Source organism: Camelus dromedarius, chromosome 4 (assembly GCF_036321535.1).
Source record: "Camelus dromedarius isolate mCamDro1 chromosome 4, mCamDro1.pat, whole genome shotgun sequence".
In the NCBI taxonomy this organism is placed as follows: domain Eukaryota; kingdom Metazoa; phylum Chordata; class Mammalia; order Artiodactyla; family Camelidae; genus Camelus; species Camelus dromedarius.
Genome location: NC_087439.1, coordinates 23,888,288 through 23,907,900, shown reverse-complemented (window position 1 = coordinate 23,907,900; position 19,613 = coordinate 23,888,288).

The following is a 19,613-nucleotide window of genomic DNA, read 5'->3' as shown; positions in this document are numbered from 1 at the left end:
GTTTTCTGGTTGCTTCTTTAGGGTTTCGTATGTATAGTATCATGTCATCTGCAAACAATGACAATTTTACTTCATCATTTTCAATTTGGATTCCTTTTATTTCTTCTTCTCTGGTTGTTATGGCTAGGACTTCTAAAATTATGTTAAATAAAAGTGGCAAGTGTGGGCATCCTTGTCATATTTCTCATCTTAGAGGAAATGCTTTCAGTAGCTGTGGGTTTGTCATGTATGTCCTTTATTATGTTGAGATATGTTCCCTCTATACCCATTTTCTGGAGAGTTTTTATCATAAATGTATGTTGAATTTTATCAAAAGCTTTTTCTGCATTTATTCAGATGTTAATATGGTGTTTATTCTTCAGGTTGTTATTGTGGTGTATCACATTGATTGATTTGCAGATATTGAAAAATCCTTATATTCCTGAGATAAATCCCACTTGATCATAGTGTATGATTCTTTTAATGATTTGCCAGTATTTTATTGAGGACTTTTGCATCTAAATCCATAAGTGATATTGATCTGTAATTTTCTTTTTTTTTGTGACATCTTTGTCTGATTTTGGTATCAGGGTGATAGTGGCCTCATAGAATGAGTACGCATATGTTCCTTTCTCTGAAATTTTTTGAAATAGTTTCAGAAGAATAGATGTTACTTCTCTAGATGTTTGGCAGAATTCACCTGTGATGCCATCTGGTCCTGGACTTTTTGTTTGTTGGGACTTTTTAAATTACTGATTCGATTATCAGTAATGATAATTGCTCTATTCATACTGTCTATTTCTTCTTGGTTCAGTCTTTGCAAATTGTACCTTTCTAAGAAACTGTCCATTTCTTCTAGGTTGTCCTTTTTGTTGGTATATAGTTGCTCATAGTCGCCTCTTTTGATCCCTTGTATTTCTGTAGTGTGGTTGTAACTTCTCCTTTTTTATTTCTGATTTTATTAATTTGGGCACTCTCCCTTTTTTTCTTGATGAGTCTGAATAAATATTTATCGATTTTGTTTTTCTTTTCAAATAACTGGCTTTTAGTTTCATTGATCTTTTCTGTTGTTTTTTTTAATCTCTATTTCATTTATTTCTGCTCTAATCTTTATGATTTCTTCTCTTCTACTAACATTGAGTTTTGTTTGTTCTTCTTTCTCTTGTTGCTTTAGATATAAAGGTAGGGTGTTTGAGATTTTTCTTTTTTCCTGAGGTAAGCTTGTATTGATATAAACTTCCCTCTTAGAACCAATTTTGCTGTGTCCCATGGGTTTTGGGTCATTATGTTTTTGTTTTCATTTGTCTCTAGGTATTTCTTTTTAATTTCTTCTTTGATTTCTTCAGTGATCTATTGGTTATTTAGTAGCATATTATTTATCCTCCATGTGTTTGTGGTTTTAAGCAGTTTTTTTCCTTGTAGTTGATTTCCAATCTTATAGCATTATGATTGGAAAAGATGCTTGATATGATTTCAATTTTCTTAAATTTACCAAGGCTTGCTTTGTGTGCCAGCAAGTGATCAATTCTGGAAAATGCTCCATGTGCACTTGAGAATAATGTGTATTCTACTGCTTTCAGAAGCAATGCTCTATAAATATCAGTTAAGTCCATCTGGTCTAATGTGTCATTAAGGTTTGTATTTCCTTATTGGTTTTCTGTCTGCATGATCTGGCCATTGATGTAAGTGGGGTATTAAAGTTCCCCACAATTGTTATGTTATTATTGATTTCTCCTTTTATATCTGTTAATAGTTGCCTTATACTTTTAGGTGCTCCTATGTTGGGTGCATATATATTTATAGTTGTTACATTTTCTTCTTGGACTGATGCCTTGATTATTATGTGGTATTCTTCTTTGTCCCTTGTGATAGTCTTTATTTTACAATCTATTTTGTCTGATATAGTATTGATACTCCAGCTTTCTTTTGGTTTCCATTTCCATAGAATATCTTTTTCCATCCCCTTATTTTCAGCCTGTATGTGTCTGTCTCTAGCTCTGAAGTGGGTCTCTTGCAGATAGCATATATTCAGATATTGTTTTTGTATCCATTCAGTCAGTCTATGTCTTTTGGTTGGAATGTTTAATCTATTTACATTTAAAGTAATTACCAATGTGTATGTTCTTATTGACATTTTATTAATTGTTCTGGATTTGTTTTTGTAAAGGTCCTTTTTTTTCTTTTCTTTTTATTCTCTTCTCTTATGGTTTGGTGATTATAGAGTTACATTTGGAGTCTTTCTTTTTTGTGTGTTTATCTATTGTAGATTTTTGGTTTGTGTTTATCATGGGCTTTTGGTATAGAAGTGTGTGTGGGGTGTGTGTGTGTGTGTGTGTGTGTGTGTGTGTGTTTGTGTGTATAATTGTTTTAAGTTTTAAGTTGCTGGTCTCTTAATTTCAAATGCATTTTAGATACCCTGCATTCTTACCCCTGACCCCTCACAATTACTTTTGTTCCTAGTTGTGGCCTTTTCTTTCTAACCTAGAAAAGTTCCTTAAACATTTGTTGTAAAGCTAGTTTGGTGGTGCTGAATTATTTTAGCTTTTGCTTATTTGTGAAGCTTTTGATTTCTCTATCAAATCTGAACAAGAGCCTTGCTGGTTAGAATATTCTTGGTTGTAGATTTTCCCTTTCACCACTTTAAATATCTTTTTCTACTCACTTCTGGGCTGTAGAGTTTCTGCTGAAAAATCAGCTAATAACCTTATGGAAGTTCCCTTGTATATTATTTGTTGCTTTTTACTTGCTAATTTTAATATATTCTTCTTACCCTTACTTTTTGTCAATTTGGTTACTGTGTTACTTGATGTGTTCCTCTTTGGGTTGATCCTGTATGGAACTTTCTCTACTTCCGGGACTTGGGTGACTGTTTCCTTTCCCAAGTCAGGAAAGTTTTCAGTTATTATCTCTTCAAAAATGTTCTCAGGTCATTTCTCTCTCTCTTCTCTTTCTGGGACCCTAATAATGTAAATATTAGTGTGCTTCATGTTATCACAGAGGTCTCTTAAACTATCCTCATTTGTTTTCATTGTTTTTTTCTTTTTCTTTTGTTCTGCAGTAGTGGTTTCCACTACTTTGTTTTCTAGCTCACTGACCCTTTCTTCTGCCTCATTTAGTCTGTTCTTAGTTCCTTCTAGTGTATTATTCATTTTAGTAATTGTATTCTTCAACTCTGTTTGAATGTTCTTTACATTTTCTAACTCTTTGCTAAAAACTTCTCTGTTCATCTTTTCTCCCAAATTCTTGATCATCTTCATGGTCATTACTCTGAACTCTTTCTCGGGTAGATTGCCTATCTCCTCATCACTTCTTTCTTCTTCCAGGATTTTATCTTCTGCCTTTGCCAGGAACATATTCCTCTGCTACCTCATTTTATCTAAACTTCTTTTTGTATTTTTATGTAGGTTAGTTATGTTTCTTGACCTTGGAGGAATAGCCCTCTGTATGAGAAGTCCCATGCATCCCAGCCGTGCACTCCCCTCTTGTCACCCAAGGTCCAGGGTCTGGCAGGTCCCAGAGTAGAGTCTGGCATGCATTTGTGGACTCTTTCCACAGGCTGTGGGATTGCTTTTTTTTTTTCTCACTTCCAGTATCTGCCCCATGGTGGGTGAGGTTGGACTAGAGGCTTGTGCAGGTTTCCTGGCAGGAGCAGTGGAGCTTGGTCCTATCCTTCTAGTGGGCAGGGCTATGTCTGAGGGCATGTCTAGAGGTGGCTGTGGGCTCAGAAAGTCAGCTGATAGATGGACCTGTGTTCACACCCCAGGGTAAGCCACAGCTGCCACCTACCTCCCCAGAACTTCTAAAACTAGCAAGGATGTCTAGCCCAGGTTCCTATGAAATCACTGCTTCTGCCCTTTGTTCTGGTACATGTGAGATTTTTTGTGTGCTTCCCAAGAGTGAGATCTCTGTTTCCCCCAGTCTCATGGAGCTCCTTCAGTTAAGCCCTGCTGGCCTTCAAACCTAGATGTTCTGGAGTCTTCTCCTCCCAGTGTCATAGCCCTGGGTTGGGAAGCCTGGTGTGAGGCTTAGAACTCTCGCTCCTGTGGGAGGGTTTCTGCAATTTAATTATTCTCCAGTGTTTGGGTTGCCCAATCAGGGGATATGGGGCCCAAATATATCATGAACACATCCCTCCTACTGTCCCGCTGTGGTTCCTTTTTAATGTTTCCAGTTGAAGGAGACCTTTTTTGCTAGGTTCAAGTCATTTTTTTCTCTATGATTGTTTGGCAGTCGGTTGTGGTTTTATTGTAATTGTGAGGGGACATGAGCTTGTGGTCCTACTACTTTGCTATCTTGACCAGAAATTTGACCATTCTTTTAGGAAAATATCTTAATATTTTTTTCCCCTGATATTTCTACCATTCTCACATTGCTCCAGTCCTGAGAGTTGTACTGACATATTTTTAAAAACAATCCAGTTACCATTTGAATAATTAAGAAAACTGAGATTTCCAAACACAGGCCTAGTTGATTGTTTTATTCGTGTTTCAATGTGCAAGAACTTCATTAAGACATTTCCTTCCTCAGTCAAAGAAGATAGAGTATTCTCCATGTCAGTGATCTTTATAATAGGATGTGTGAGCTTCCCTCACAGTGCCCATAAACTGCTTTAACCCACTATAGACAATCCCATGTCAACTGAGGTGATTTAGGTGAAAACCTAAGGCAACTCAAATGGCTACCATAAACTTTGATGTCCATTTGTTATTTTGGTCGCTAGGTACCAGTCTCTGTATTTCTCAAGGTCATAGACAAAGATCAAGTTGCTATGGTCTTAGAACACTAATAAATACAACTTTTTTTTTTCTATTTAGAACCATCCAAGTAGCAGTTTCTAGGAGGCAAATAGAACTCAACATGTCAGCTTCAATACTGATAAAACTAGTTGGAGAAGATATCTACAGTGAAAAGAACTTACTAATATCATGCATTTCTCTGCAGTCTAAATTCTAGAACTTCCCACCCAAAGCAGTAGCCAAGAATTGTCTCATAACTGAAGTGGAAGAAAGAGAGAGAGAATGAGTCTTTATGTTTTCAGCTTTTTTATAGATTAATTTAAGAAATTAATCAGTGAGAAGCATGAACAGATCCACACAATTGGCAATCAGATAACTTCTTTTCTGTGAGGTGTCAATATTACAGACAGAAATAGAGGTGCTACTCTAGCAGAAACCCCTCCACATAAAAATATTAGCACTGACACCATAAATACAGAGTAAATCTAAGCTAATGTGGTGGTTAATTTTATGTGTCAACTTGGAAGGGCCATGATTCCCAGTTTTTGGTCAAATATTATCCTTGATGTTGCTTTGAAGATTTTTTTTAGATGCAATTAACATTTAAATCAATAGAGTTTCAGTAAAGCAGATTTCTCACCATTATGTGTATTCAATTTGTAAAAGTCTTAAGAGAAAAGACTGAGGTTCCCTAAGGAAGAGGAATTCTGCCTCCAGACTGCCTTTAGACTAGAGCTGTAATGCCAGCTCTTCCTTGAATCTCTAGTCTGCCAGGTTGCCCTGTAGATTTTGGACTTGCCAGCCTCTACAATCACATGAACCTGATCCGTAATAAAACTTCTCTCTCTCTCTCATTCTGCCTCTGTCTGTCTGTCTGTCTGTCTGTCTCTCTACATACACTCTCCCAACACACATATATCCTATTTTTTTATTGGCTCTATTTCTGTGGAAAATTCTCACTAATTCACCTAGTATAACCATCTTGTGAATATGATTTCTTATTGGAAAATATCACTATTTGAACTTGAAATTTCTGAGTCCATGTCACAGTTGCCATAATTTTTAAGATGGTAGCTCTCTGTATTATAAAATGTCATGTAAATAAACATATTTTGAAAATGGAGAAAAAATACTTGGTCCTCTAAAATAACCAGTATTTGTTTCTGCTCTAGGATTTATCATATAAAATTACTCTTATTTCTATATTTATTTCCCCCTTGATTATGATCTCCTTAAGGTTAGAATTTGTTCATTCTCTCTATAGCCCTGAAGTGAGTGACATTGAAGGACATAACAGGCACTCAATTGTTTATCATATAAATGAATTAAAAAGCAACAGTCTAAAAGAAATATATGTGGGGCATGTGGTTCTACTGGGGTTGGTTTTTGAAACCTGAAAATCTAAACTGTTGCAACAGGCAGCAGACTGATTGTCCCCTATAGATGGGTAAGGGTTGATTGATTGCAAAGAGGCATGGAGGAACTTTCTGGAAGTGTTCTACATCCTGGTAAAGATGGTGGATGACCAAGTGTGTGCATGTGTGGACTCATTGAATTATACACTAAATTGGTGTATTTTACTTTATGTAAATCGTACCTTCATGAAGCTGATTTTTGTTTTAAAAATAGTGGAAGCCAGCTGGTAATGTTATAAAATTTTAGGTTACGCCAAAGTAAATATATTCCTAGTTTGGTAAAGTGCATACTAATTAGGGTTTTCTTCTCCTTCCTTTTACCTCCCTCCCCTCCTTCCCATTTTCCACTTATTCCTTCATGTCTTTTAATATTTCTTTGACCTGTAATTTAAAATTGCTTTTGTCAAAGTTATCCCTGGTTTCATATATATGTATATATATATCTCCCTGTTTCTATATAGACAGATCTTCATTAATTGATCTGGCTGTATGGCTCAGTTGCCTCACCTGTATGACTAGAAACATAGTCTCTAAGTTAAAATCTTAATAGTCATCATAGTCATATCAGTATTAATTACAGATATTAATTACAGTATTATCTTCAAGAATATTAGGTTATTTGAAGGGTACCATGCATACATAAATGCATTCTCCAGGTTTTATACTAACAAATTATTCAGTTGAAAACAGTTTTTCTACCACTTGAAACATTTCTTGAACTTCTGTCATTATTAATATGTGATTGTGGTTGTCCCTACAATGACCTTTTAGATGTCATTGCTTTGAGAACATGCTTTTTCACTGGAACAGCATTTTTGAATACTAGACCTTAAAAATCAATACTGTTCTTCCTGTGACCTACTTTCCACATAGAAGTGTGTCACATGGGAAACATACACTGATAAATGAAGATCTTTGTTGAACAATAGAACAAAAAGAACTAAATTGGGTCTCCAGATATTAATTATTCTCAGAGACAGTCCATCTTAGTGATCTTCACATTGAGAGATGGTTTTACACTTTAACATGATTGAGCATGGAAACATTTTAGACCTGGAGTACAGTAAGCAATATTACAAACAGGTTGGAAAGAAGGAGTCAAAAAAAAAAAAAAACCTTATGAACACATTTATAAATTAAATTGAGAATGGTAATATCCTCAGTCCTGAGACATTTGGCTCAGCAAAGCTATCTAATTCAAAATCTGAAAAGATAATTTTTCCTCTTCTGTTCAGTCTATGAATACCCCAGAGGCAACTTGCTTTGTAAAGCATATCAAAGAACTTTTACAAACAGATGTAGCTTGATCAAAGTCAACATAAATGATTTGGATTAATGCTCACCATAGGTAAAATAACAAGCAAATGCATCCTTTGCCTTTTTATTTTTGCAAAATGTTAGCTTATTGTAATCTTATGTGTAAAAAGTATATATAATCAATTTATCTTGCCAAATGGATACTATTTATGTTGATTATTGTAGATCCAGGCTTCTTATGAGTTCATGTTAAATAATGTATATAAAAAGGGTTTTGGAAAATATAAAGCACTGTACAAATGAAAATGATTATTATGATTATAATCATCTTAAATAGCGGGAGTAACTGCTGTGCAAAATATGCTTCCAACTAGGATAATCAGTTAGTCTGTCAGTCAGTTTCATTTATTTTATGAGCACACACAGAGAATTCTATATTATGCCAACTGGTGAGATAAAAAGGAAGGAAAATGTATGATCTGTCTTTTATGGAAGACTTTACAATTTAAAGAGGGCATGTGATAATCTTAAATGTGTTCATGAAAGATAACATATGCACACCATATACCAAAGACAAGCATATACATTATGACAAGATTAATACAGAGTATCTACTCTTGAGGAACAGTAAGGCAAACCAAATAACTGCGATAAAATGGGCTATGCGGAATAGTACATATTTGCACAAAGCACACATGACACACAGGTTGCAGAGTTTATCACAGTGGTGGCAATTTAGCAGATCATAATCCCAAATCTGACTGAAAAATGTATTTTATTTGACCAATGAAATATTACATTTTTTCCTCTATCCCTCTCCCCTCCCTGCCTTCCTTTCTTTCTTCTGACAGAAGATGTGTAACCCCTTTTACATACATTTTTACATGTGTATTCAAATAAATTCTTCAATAAATAAAATGTACACTGTTTGCTCTGAGATTTTATTTTACCATACTTAAAAGCTGACAAATTAACCAGTTATTATTTCATGGATTCTGGCAGAAGACAGAAGACTCCTGAGTTAGAAAAAAAGAAACTTTATTACTCATCTCTAAGGAAGCAGCATTAGTATTGCCATATTTATTTTGGTCCCCTTGTCCCCCATCCCCTAAGGCAACAGGATTATGTGATGGGACCAGGTGGATGCCTGCACATGCAGTGGGCTGGATTATAAGGAGAGGAACACTGAGTTTGGGGAATCCAAACTGCTTTCATAGCAAATAGTAAGCAAGCTTGTTTTTATTTGTTTTCATTTTTCAGTTGAGGAGAAGCATTATTTTATCTCTCAAAAGTTGCCAGCTACATGAACAACACTGAGAAATGTCCTGTTCTAGTCCACTAGAGAGCAGTCACATGCAGCAAGATGTGCAGGAGGATTACAGAAAGAACTGTTTCTCCCAAGGTGTACCGTGTTCATAAATGGTATGTATAAGTATTATATATATATATAAGGATAACACAGAAATCATATAAATATGTTAATTCTCTCCAGATTAATTTATGAGTTTATTGCAAGTCTGATCAAAATCCAAACAAGTTCTTTTGAGGATATGAAAAAATACACATGGCTGGCAGAGTGTATATTGACAAGTTGTTATGGATTTTTACTGGATTATAGCTAGTAAAATTGATGATGATCATGTTGTATGATTCAGAATTTCTTTTAAAAATCCATCTACCTTAGTGAAACTCTTCTATATGTACATAAGGATATTCATGGTGTGATGCTTTTGCAATATTTATTTTGGAAAAAATTTTAAATGCTTATCAAGATGGGAATGGATAAATAAATTATTAACTAGCAATTAAAATGAATTAGATCTGGTGGGCTAATAACTAGGGTAATACTCAAAAATCTAGTATGCAATAAAATAAGTTTAGAAGACTATATGCCATGTATGCAAATTAAAATGTTGAACAATTTTTATTACTATTTATGAATGCAAAACAGTAGACATCTGATACTATGTGCAGGAAAAATATACCACAAATTGAGGATAGTTATTACCTTTAGATAAAGAGAAAAATGGGGGAATACAATAGAATGGAAAGCTTCGACTGCTTATGAAATGTTTTATTTCTTTGAAATAAGACTTGAAGCCATTGTTGTTGTTAAATCTGGATGGTGTGTATGTGGATATCTGTCACAATATTCTTTGTTTCCATCTATATGGTTAAAACCTTTCAATTATTAAAATTTAAAAACATACAAAATATTAGTGTTTTGCCTGCCTGCCTCTGAATAAATGAGTGCATGCAGAGATATGAAGAATTTTATTCAGCAACTACAATTACTAGATATTAGAATGATTAGTTTTGAGCATGAGCCATGTTGTCATGTTCAAGTTTATAATTTAATCATAATCACTGTGAAAAAAAGAATGATAGACAACAGTTGAAAGATAATTATTTTCCTAGAAGCAAAAGAATGAGGATAAGCAAGACAAGTAAGTTATGCTTGGAAGGTTACTTGAAGTAGGGATTACGTATTTTGACCCAAAACAATGACATTCTTAATATTGAAAGCTTTGCAATGAGAAGCAAAATAATTTCTAGAAGTGTCCAAACTGTGATGTTATGTTTTAACATCAGCTTGTATTGGGGATGTATATGCTTTTACAGTTTCTGATTCACTATACTGTTCACCTCTAATGTATTTTAAAAACTCAGTCAGCTGTTTATAAATTGACATAATCCTTTTGAGACCCTTGTAACACTGGGAGGTTTCGAAACTGTTTTCTTTGTTTATTTAATGCTATATATTCATGTCTGTTTTGTTTTATTTTGTGAAGTTATTTTATGATTTGAAAAGTAACAAGCACTTACTGCATAATAAAAATCCAACTCCAAAATGCAGAGAAATAATGACCATATCCCATAACATAGAGAAACCAACAGTTATTAACATTTGGCTTCTTTTAGTACTTTTATATGCATATCATAACATATATACATCATTTTTCACAGCCTCTGAAGTTTATTTTGAGATTTATTCCCATAAGATAGAATTCAGCATTTAAATTTAGTTTTAAGAGGGTTTTGTTTGTTTGTTTGTTTTTTGTTTTTGATTTGGATCACAGTGGTGAAAACTACAGAAAAGTTTGAATTAGAAAATGGCAAGATTATTTATATATGCTTATTTATATATGCTTAAGATTCAGAACAAATCTTTTGCACCAGGGAATTGCTACAGCTCGGATTTTTCTCTGACTTGAAGACTGGAAGGTGAGGGTAGATTGGAGCTAGGCAAGGAAGGGAAGGCTCTTGCAGGTGTTCATCTCTGCCCTTTCAGTCCTTTTGGTAGAGGTGCTTAGGGATAAGAGTAGTTAAAAATGGAAGAAAATATCAGGTAAATTCAGTTTTAAGCTTAATTTCAGATTTGAGTTGGAGGAAAATTTTGTCTGCTCTGAAAGACCAGAACATTTTTCTTTGCCAAATACTGTGTAAATGATCAAAGTCTCTATTTTGCACAAGCTGCTCAAAAGAGAATGAAGTTTTGTACTCTGAGTGATTGTATAACATGAACATGTATATTCTAAGGATCCCCAGGCTTGATTTGATCTGTAGTGTCCCTAAGTTTGATCTGTTTGTAGTTTTAGTTTCTGCATATGTTTGCTTTATAAGGAAATTCAAAATTTTGTGGAACAAAGTCGAGTAAATTAGTCAGTGCAACGATAAGCCTCAATATATTGATAAAAACAACCTAAGACTCAATTCCCCACTATACTAAATCTCTGTGAGATGTTTTAAGGTGCTCTGACATTGAGTGACTAGTTGTGTAGCATAAAATTTGAGGAAAAATATATATTTAATTTATATGGGCTAAGATTGCATGGTAAGCAAATCAATCCACGTGCATCTGTTATTTCTCTTCTAAGAGAAAGAAAACTGTTTATCATCTCACTTGCTTAAAAATATAAAATTTTTTTTGCTAAATGACATATAATCAAGAAAAGAAAGAGGGTTGATATACAAATTAGAAAAATACCATCCCGATAGGAGTGTCTGAGAGTTGTGCTTATTGAGCAGCATTAGCAAGAAGAAAATTCTTGGACTGAAGAGATATATTCGTGCTATTAACATAAAATGAGAGAATTTTTTTTCTTAAAATTAATAACTATCATTTAGTATATCTTTACAGATCTCATAATATTGCTGCCAACTGTGATTTTATACAATCCTTACAACTCTTTGATTTCAGTAGTTATTTTATTTACATTTGGAAGATGAGAAAATAGCGTCTCTGAGAGTTTAAACAACTAGCCCAACATTGTCTAGCCAGGAAGTTGAAGATACTTTTACCATACTGATCCTCTCTCTATTGCATCTTCATTGAAATTAAACACAATCCTTCAAAAATTCTGCAAACAATTTGATCCAAGTTTTGTAAATGAAATATATCAAGATGGTGATTGCAATTATTAAAGACAGAAAGAAGAAAAACAGACTTTTTTCCCCATGTGGTTCTGAGTTATAGTTGTAAAGAGAAGTTCAAAATTTTTTGAACATTTGTTATATTTCTAGAGTTGATGCAGAGCTTACCAGAACTCAATTACTTTGAAAAATGATACTAATTGTTTTAATACCAAAATATAATGTTTTTCTTAAAAAATTAAAATCTTACATTTTCTATAATTTCTTATAGTCAAACTTCATATTTTTATTATTTTTTTACTGCATAGTTCTACATATGGGCCATTGCTATAACTATAATTTCATACATGAAATTGAATACTTATAGAGCAAAGCAAAATGATTTGCAATAATTTGTTTCCTAATTTAAGGATGACAATATAGATAGTTTGAGGTTACTGAAATCCAGCTTCTCCCCTGATCTATTGATTTTTTGGAATGTTGTTCAAAAATTACCTTGTAATCGTTGAAATTTAATCTAAAACTTCACGCTCTATTTCTTTCCAAAAGTCTAAAGATGCTGAATTTAAAATATATAGCATTTTTTATTTGTTTTGATTATTTTGTTTGTTAGGCTATTTTACTTCCTGAACTGTATGGTTTCAACAGCAGTATTATTTTAATTTATGTGTCCTGTTAAGTTAAAAAACATTGCATATTATTTGCGCAGTCTTTTGGGACATAAGTGTAGTTCTGAGACAAATTCTTTATTTCAATGGAATTTTTGCTTAAGAACTATAGAATCATTCCTATTATATCAGTATTCAATTAGGTCTTAGATCAGTAAGATTTTCACTTTTTTTTTTTTTATGTGAGTACAAAGGCTTACATTTTCAACACCTTTATTATATCTAGGAAACTATTTGGCACTTGTTTCTTTTCATTTCATACCATTATTGATATACAGTTTAATGATGGAAGATTCCTAATGCATTTGTTGATAAATAGGAGACCAGCTTTGCTCTCTATAGGATTACTGTGTTTTATCTTTTCTTCATTAAATTGTCAAGGCTCTTATTCTTAATCACAAGTACATCCTGTACATTACTGTACAACAGTGATTGGTGATATAAAAGTGCACTGGAGAAAATTTCAATTTTTGAACTTCCTGGTATTAGGTTTTAGTTAATTATACTACAATTGATGTGCGTGTAAGGATGTCATTGATCTCCCTCTCCCAAATGCCTCATTTACTGTCTGATATTAAACAAAGCATTCAGGGTGGTATGTTAACTCTCCACACGAAAGCAACACTATTGAGTGAATTATAATAAAACTGTTATTATATTTGGGTTTTCTTTATTCAGGTCATTTATAGCAAGCTTCAGAGATGATGGCAGGGCCCTATCTATGTTCTTGGCCAATTATTCTATCAATGTACACCCCAGCCAGACCCCTTATATCATAGAGTTAAAAAAACAGAATGAGAGCTTCTACTCAAACAGCCTTATTTTAGAGATGCATAAATTTTAGTCCAGAAAGATTAAGGATTTTTTAACATCATAAAAATAATGCCATGTCTGAGGATAAGAAGAAATAAGACCTGACCTTCAGTATATAATTTTGGGAAAATCCAAGTTTTCTCCACTTACTGGCTGTATGATATTTGGCAAATTTTATAACATATCTGGTCCCAATTTTTTTATATGCTCTGTGTTGATAATGACTACTTTATAGATTTGTGTGAAAGAAAATGGCAGATATACAGTAATTGTTGAATTTTCTTTCATTGTTTTTATTGTTTCAGAGAAACCCACGATTAGATCTTAAAAACTATTTCTTAATTATGGTCTATTAGAAATACTATCTTTATGATTATAGGCTAGCAAATTTTATTTAAAATCATCCTTTTTTAACATTTTTTATTGAGTAATAGTCATTTTACAATGTTGTGTCAAATTCTAGTGGAGAGCACAATTTTTCAATTATATATGAACATATATACATTCATTGTCACATTTTTTTTTGCTATGAGCTACCACAAGATCTTATTTATATTTCCCTGTGCTATACAGTATAATCATGTTTATCTATTCTGCATTTTAAAATCGCAGTCTGTCCCTTCCCACCCTCCACCCCCTTGGTAACCACAAGTTTGTATTCTATGTCTATGAGTCTGTTTCGGTTTTGTATTTATATTTTGTTTTGTTTTTAGATTCCTCATATGAGTGATCTCATATGGTATTTTTCTTTCTCTTTCTGGCTTACTTCACTTAGAATGACATTCTCCAGGAACATCCATGTTGCTGCAAATGGCATTATGTTGTTGCTTTTTATGGCTGAATAGTATTCCATTGTATAAATATACCACATCTAAAGAAGATGTGGTATATACTCAGTCATCTGTTGATGGACATTTAAGCTGATTCCATGTCTTGGCTATTGTAAATAGTGCTGCTATGAACATTGGGGTGCAGGTGTCATTTTGAAGTAGGGCTCCTCCTGGATGTATGCCCGGGAGCGGGATTAGTGGGTCATATGGTAAGTCTATTCCTAGTCTTTTGAGGAATCTCCATACTGTTATCCACAATGGCTTTCCTTGCTTCCCTCTCCCACTCTTAATGATTTAGATGTCTTTTTTTACAATTTTGTGTTTACTCTTTTTGTAATTCATGGCAGTTATCTCCTTTCCAGTTATGAGTTTCTCATTTTTGTAGCATCCTGCTTCTTTTCTATTTAGAGTAGACCTATGAATATTTCTTTTAGCATGGGTTTAGTGTTGTTAAACTCTTTTGGTTTTTGTTTGTGAAGTTCTGTATCTCTCCTTTTATTCTAAAGGATAGCCTTGCTGGATAGAGTATCCTAGGCTGCATAGGTTGCGAAGCCTCCAGGTGCAGATTCAGGTCCCGGCCCCACCCCCGCCCAGGCACTGTGCACAGGAGAATATGGCGGCTGTGGCTGAGCCCCGCCCCTCTTCTTGCCGAGAAGTGCCAGTAATGGCAGCACAGGTCTGAGGAGACAAAGGCTATGGCGCCTCTCCCCCCAGGGCACACCAGCTATGTTGCTTTGCTTTTTTCGCAATTTATGGGAGACCGAGGTTGTTCTGCTCTGTATCCCCTTCCAGCCACGGCGTGCAGCCCGCTGCAGTCCCCAGCTGCCGGCTTGTGTCTCGGGCTGGGTGTTGCAGGGACCCTTTGTGCCTGTTTAACTCAGTTCTGTCGGTCAAGGGGTGCTTGGGGCAGATCTCAGAGGTTCCCCCTCTGTCCCACTGGCCTCTCTGTTGGAGGGGGGAAACCCAGCAAATGAGCGCAGTCCTCCTCCTTTGCCACTCCCTCCCGGTGGGATTGGTCCCACACTTGTTTTGCTTTTTCTACTTTCTTTTTTCCTACCAGATTTTTGGCGTCTGTCTTTCGAAGAGGGCGATGTTCTGTCAGAGTTCGGCAGGTGCTCTGGTTGGCTGAGTGGGTCCGTAGATGTGAGTTTTGGTATATTTGTAGGAGAGGGTGAGCTACAAGCGTCCTTCTACTCCGCCATCTTGCTTCTCTCCCCCTAAAAATCATCCTTTTTAATCAGAGTTATTTTAAAAAACATTTCATTGTCTTTGTTGGTTGAACAGAGGAAGGAACAGTAAGGTATTGAGAAAGCTGTTTCGGTCTCACTGAATTAGAAATAAACTGAAGCTAGAAATATCTTGGTTTTTGTATCTTCTTGAGTGTAAGGTTCTTCATAAATTTTTCCTTCTTTCCATTGCATTTCCATGAACGAGAGTGAAAGTAAGTGCTGATTTACTTGTCATCTGTGTAGTTCCTTTACCTCTTTTTTGTTTAGTCTTGCAAGTGCAGGCTCCTGGGATCCTGTTATCATTGTGTTTTCTTTACCCTCAATGAGAGAAAATTTAGTCCTGCATATGATATTGGCAAGATGTCACAATTCAGTTGTTTGTTGACTTGGATTGCTGTTAAAGTTTAATAAATAGAACGTAATTGTTGAAATCATTTGTTTGAGTAGAACTTTAAATCTTTTGGTTATTCCAAAATTAAAATATTATATGTATAAAACCATATTCATTTCTATCCTTGTCTAATTCTAAATGAGAGATTGAAGAAGTGAATCTGTTGTTTTAAAATGTCAGACAAAACAGTTAACCTTCCTACAGACATGTGGTTTGTTGAGACAGATAAGTAGTTTGAGGCACCATAGCCTTAGGAAGAGGATTGCCTAAGAACAATGTGCCTGCAGAACTCTCTCAAATAAGAAGGAAAGGGGTGATACCATGTTTTTAAAAATAGATTAAACCTTATAAAAATATATCTGACATAAAAAGTTATTATAATTACTGGCTAGTCAGGAATACATACCTTTTTGTTTTGGAAAATAATTATGGGCAAATTGTTTACCTGGAGTAGAAATTCATTAATGATAGGTTAGTTTTGAAATATGACTCGTAAAAATATATTATGATAGCATTATAAAACATTAACTTATGATACCCCTCAATGGATTATTTGCATAACAGCAGCAAAATTTCTTAATAATAATTTGTATTTTTATAACTTTTATGAGGTGGCTGCATAAAATGATGCCTAACACTGTCATATCATCTTCAAACCATCTCTTAGAAACAAGATATTACAATTATCCTCATTTCCTAGATGAGATAACTGAAGATCAAAAAGATTAAATAAATTTTCCAAGGCTACTTAAATAAAAATTTAACATGGTTTTCTACTTCCAAATCTTTGGTTGTACATTACACCTTAATACCATACATAAGAAATGCTATGATAATGTGGAGAGAAAAGTGAATTGAGAATTCAAAACTTGGATTTTGGTCTCGACTTAACCATCATCCTAACATTATCATTAACTCAGTGTTGAACTAAGATAAGAACTTTTGAATTTACATGATGAAGACTAAAATCCCTAAAACTTAACTTGCCCAACTACACTGCTTGGGGTTTAATAGACTTTGTGCTTACATTGTATTTTAAAAGAGAATAGTAACTGCAAGGGAAATAAAAGATTATTTCAAACAGATTAATTAGGAAATTTTTGAAAGAAATATTGCTGAACAGTGCCGAAAAAGCTATATTGGAGATCAGAGAAACAATCATTCTTTTATTATATTTGGATGACCAAAGCAATTATCTGCCCAGTTTTGTTTTTCTACCATATTGTCTTCAGAAAATGAATAGCCATCTTTTTTGGTTCACATTTCTTAACTCTGTCTTCCTTCTGAATGTTTTCAATTCCCTTTCTCTTCTATAGACCTAGATCTTTCTAGATATTCAGCTAGATTACCTACAAATTGATGGATTTTCTGGGGGGAGAGGGGTTGAAATATCAATGGCAAGGCTATGTCCTGAGTCAAGGCTCAGTTTGTATAGTTGGTAAGCAGCTTTTGATGGTGAATATTGCCAAACAGAGCATGGCAGTGTCATGTGAGATCCTGGGTCACATATTTGCTTGGGCACATTTATTAAAATTCTCCCTCTGTCTTCATGCATTCACTGGATGACCCCAGGGCTTTCTGGGTGCCCTCTCATTACTTCCTACAGAAAGTGACCAGCAGCATTGACATATCCTTGTCAAAGTCTTGTTAAAAATGCAAAGTCTTAAGACCCTCAGATTTATTGAGTCAGAACAATATCGTTGACACATAAAATTTGAGAACCACTGTTTGCTGTTCATCATCTCAAAGATAGATACTCTTTTATTGTATCTTCTTGGACCCTTTCTTCTAAGTCCTCTGTGTCTTGAACATACGGATATTATTTTTGAAAATATGTATTTAATACTCATGCATAGTTACTGCTCTGATGAGTATTATAAAATGAAAAGTAGGTTGGAGAAAGCTGATATTTTTATCAGCTGTTGATACTGTGCTGAGCTGATATTGTGCTGTTTGTTATGGACCCTCACTTTACAGATTAGAAAAGAGGGTCAAAGAAATAAAAGGAGCTATTCACAGTCATAGGAATAGCTGTTGTACAATTAGTACTAAGTTTTCTGCATGGAAGTGAGAGGCTAGAGTAGACACTATAAATGCCCTCTTTTGCTAAACAATATAATCCCTCTTGGATGTTCCATGTAATTCCTGCAGTGGCAGACAGAAAGCCCATGAAAGAGTTGCTTTTTAGAGTGAAGTCTTTACTGCCTTCACAACATTACATTCATTCACTCCTTGCATTTCTCTGAGCACAATAGAATTTAACCCAATATATTTTTCTGGTGCTGAATGCTGTGCAGCTAAACCCTATGAAGTTAAAAATAATTGATTACAAATTTTATATAGTAGCAATTGAAAATTTTGAATTAGTTCATAAGCAAATAGTAAATGTCTTGTGTTTTTTGGGCAATTTCATTACAATCCTACAGATGAACTTTTATAAGATTTGGTAAACATCAAATTCTAAAAAGTAAAACCTCTTCAATTTTTGAACAATATTTTCATCAGCTTTTCCTGGCTAAATGCAAAGTATTGAATCTAGATAGCCTATGGAAGTCTGAAAGCTGTTTGCTAAAAGAAGTTTTTTAAAAAAAAAGGTTTCAATGGAAAGAAAAAAATCAGTGTATTATGAAGCTCAACTAAAATGAAATTGACTCTAGATTTGCAATCTTCTCTGTATTCAAATCTAACAAAATAAAATCCTGAATCTTAGCTAATTAAAAATGCTTATAATGAAAGAAAACCTAAGTGAATTTGCTCAATTTGAAAATCAACTTTCTGAATGGAAGTTGTGTATCTAAAAGAGCCACCAAATTAGAAAGCAGTGCAGTACGGATGTCAGCAGTATTTCAAAGTGAGTAAGCAACTGAGTCCTGTCATCTTGACAGGATAACAATACAGAGTGGCTAATAGAAGAATTTCTTGCTCTAAAATATAATTCAGAGTCATCCTTTCTACCTCAAAAGATAAATCCCATTTTCTATCTCCACACCTTTAAAAAATACGTTCTGAAGTTCTTCCTCTTTCATTCATATCTCCTATCTGAATTCTCTGTGTCAAACACCTCCAATCCTACACATTTATTAAGTGCCACCTTAAATGTGATAGATGCCATGATTGATCCGTTTCTCCCCCAGTGTATTCAAAACAATTTCCTCTTGAGATTCCGTAGATACTTCTATGTTATGCAAAATTAAAACACATATATAGTCAATACCAAATTACATTTTGTGGCATACATATATGTTCCCCTTTCTATATCCTTGAAAGCAAAGAACTTTCCTGGTTAATCTTTCAAGTTCCCACATTATCTAACATAATTCTTTGCAATAATGTTTTCAATAAATGTCTGTTGTGTTGAATTTGCACAAAAATATGGAAGACTACTCGGATGTTTTAATATGAGGTTATTGTGCCTAGGAAATAATCTATTTAGACAGAAGCAGAACAAGACCACCTGGGAAATGCAACAGAAAAATGTACAGAAATAGATGTCATGAAGAGTGAAAATAGTTTCCTAATTGCTAATTTATAGAAGATTGGCAATGAGCTGGTCTGTTGCTAAAGTCATCTCAATGACATATATATAAATGTTTGATATTTTCTTCTAAAAAAATTATGATATTGTTGTGTTTCTCAGTCCTAAAAATGACTATAAATAATTGAACTGTGACAACTACTTTGTCATGGCCCTTGAAAACTATTGAAATTTTATCTTCTGCTCTACAAGATTCTAAATTTATTTGACCAGAATTTTGAGGCAGTTTTCATTTGCAAAGCACAGACATTATTACTACTAACTAATATATGTGTTATTATATAAATTCCCCAATGACTAAATTAATACATTCTATAGTCTTTTTCTTTTTGATCCCATCATGAAGTTAGATAATTTCAAACATCATTGTTTATTTTTTTACTCCG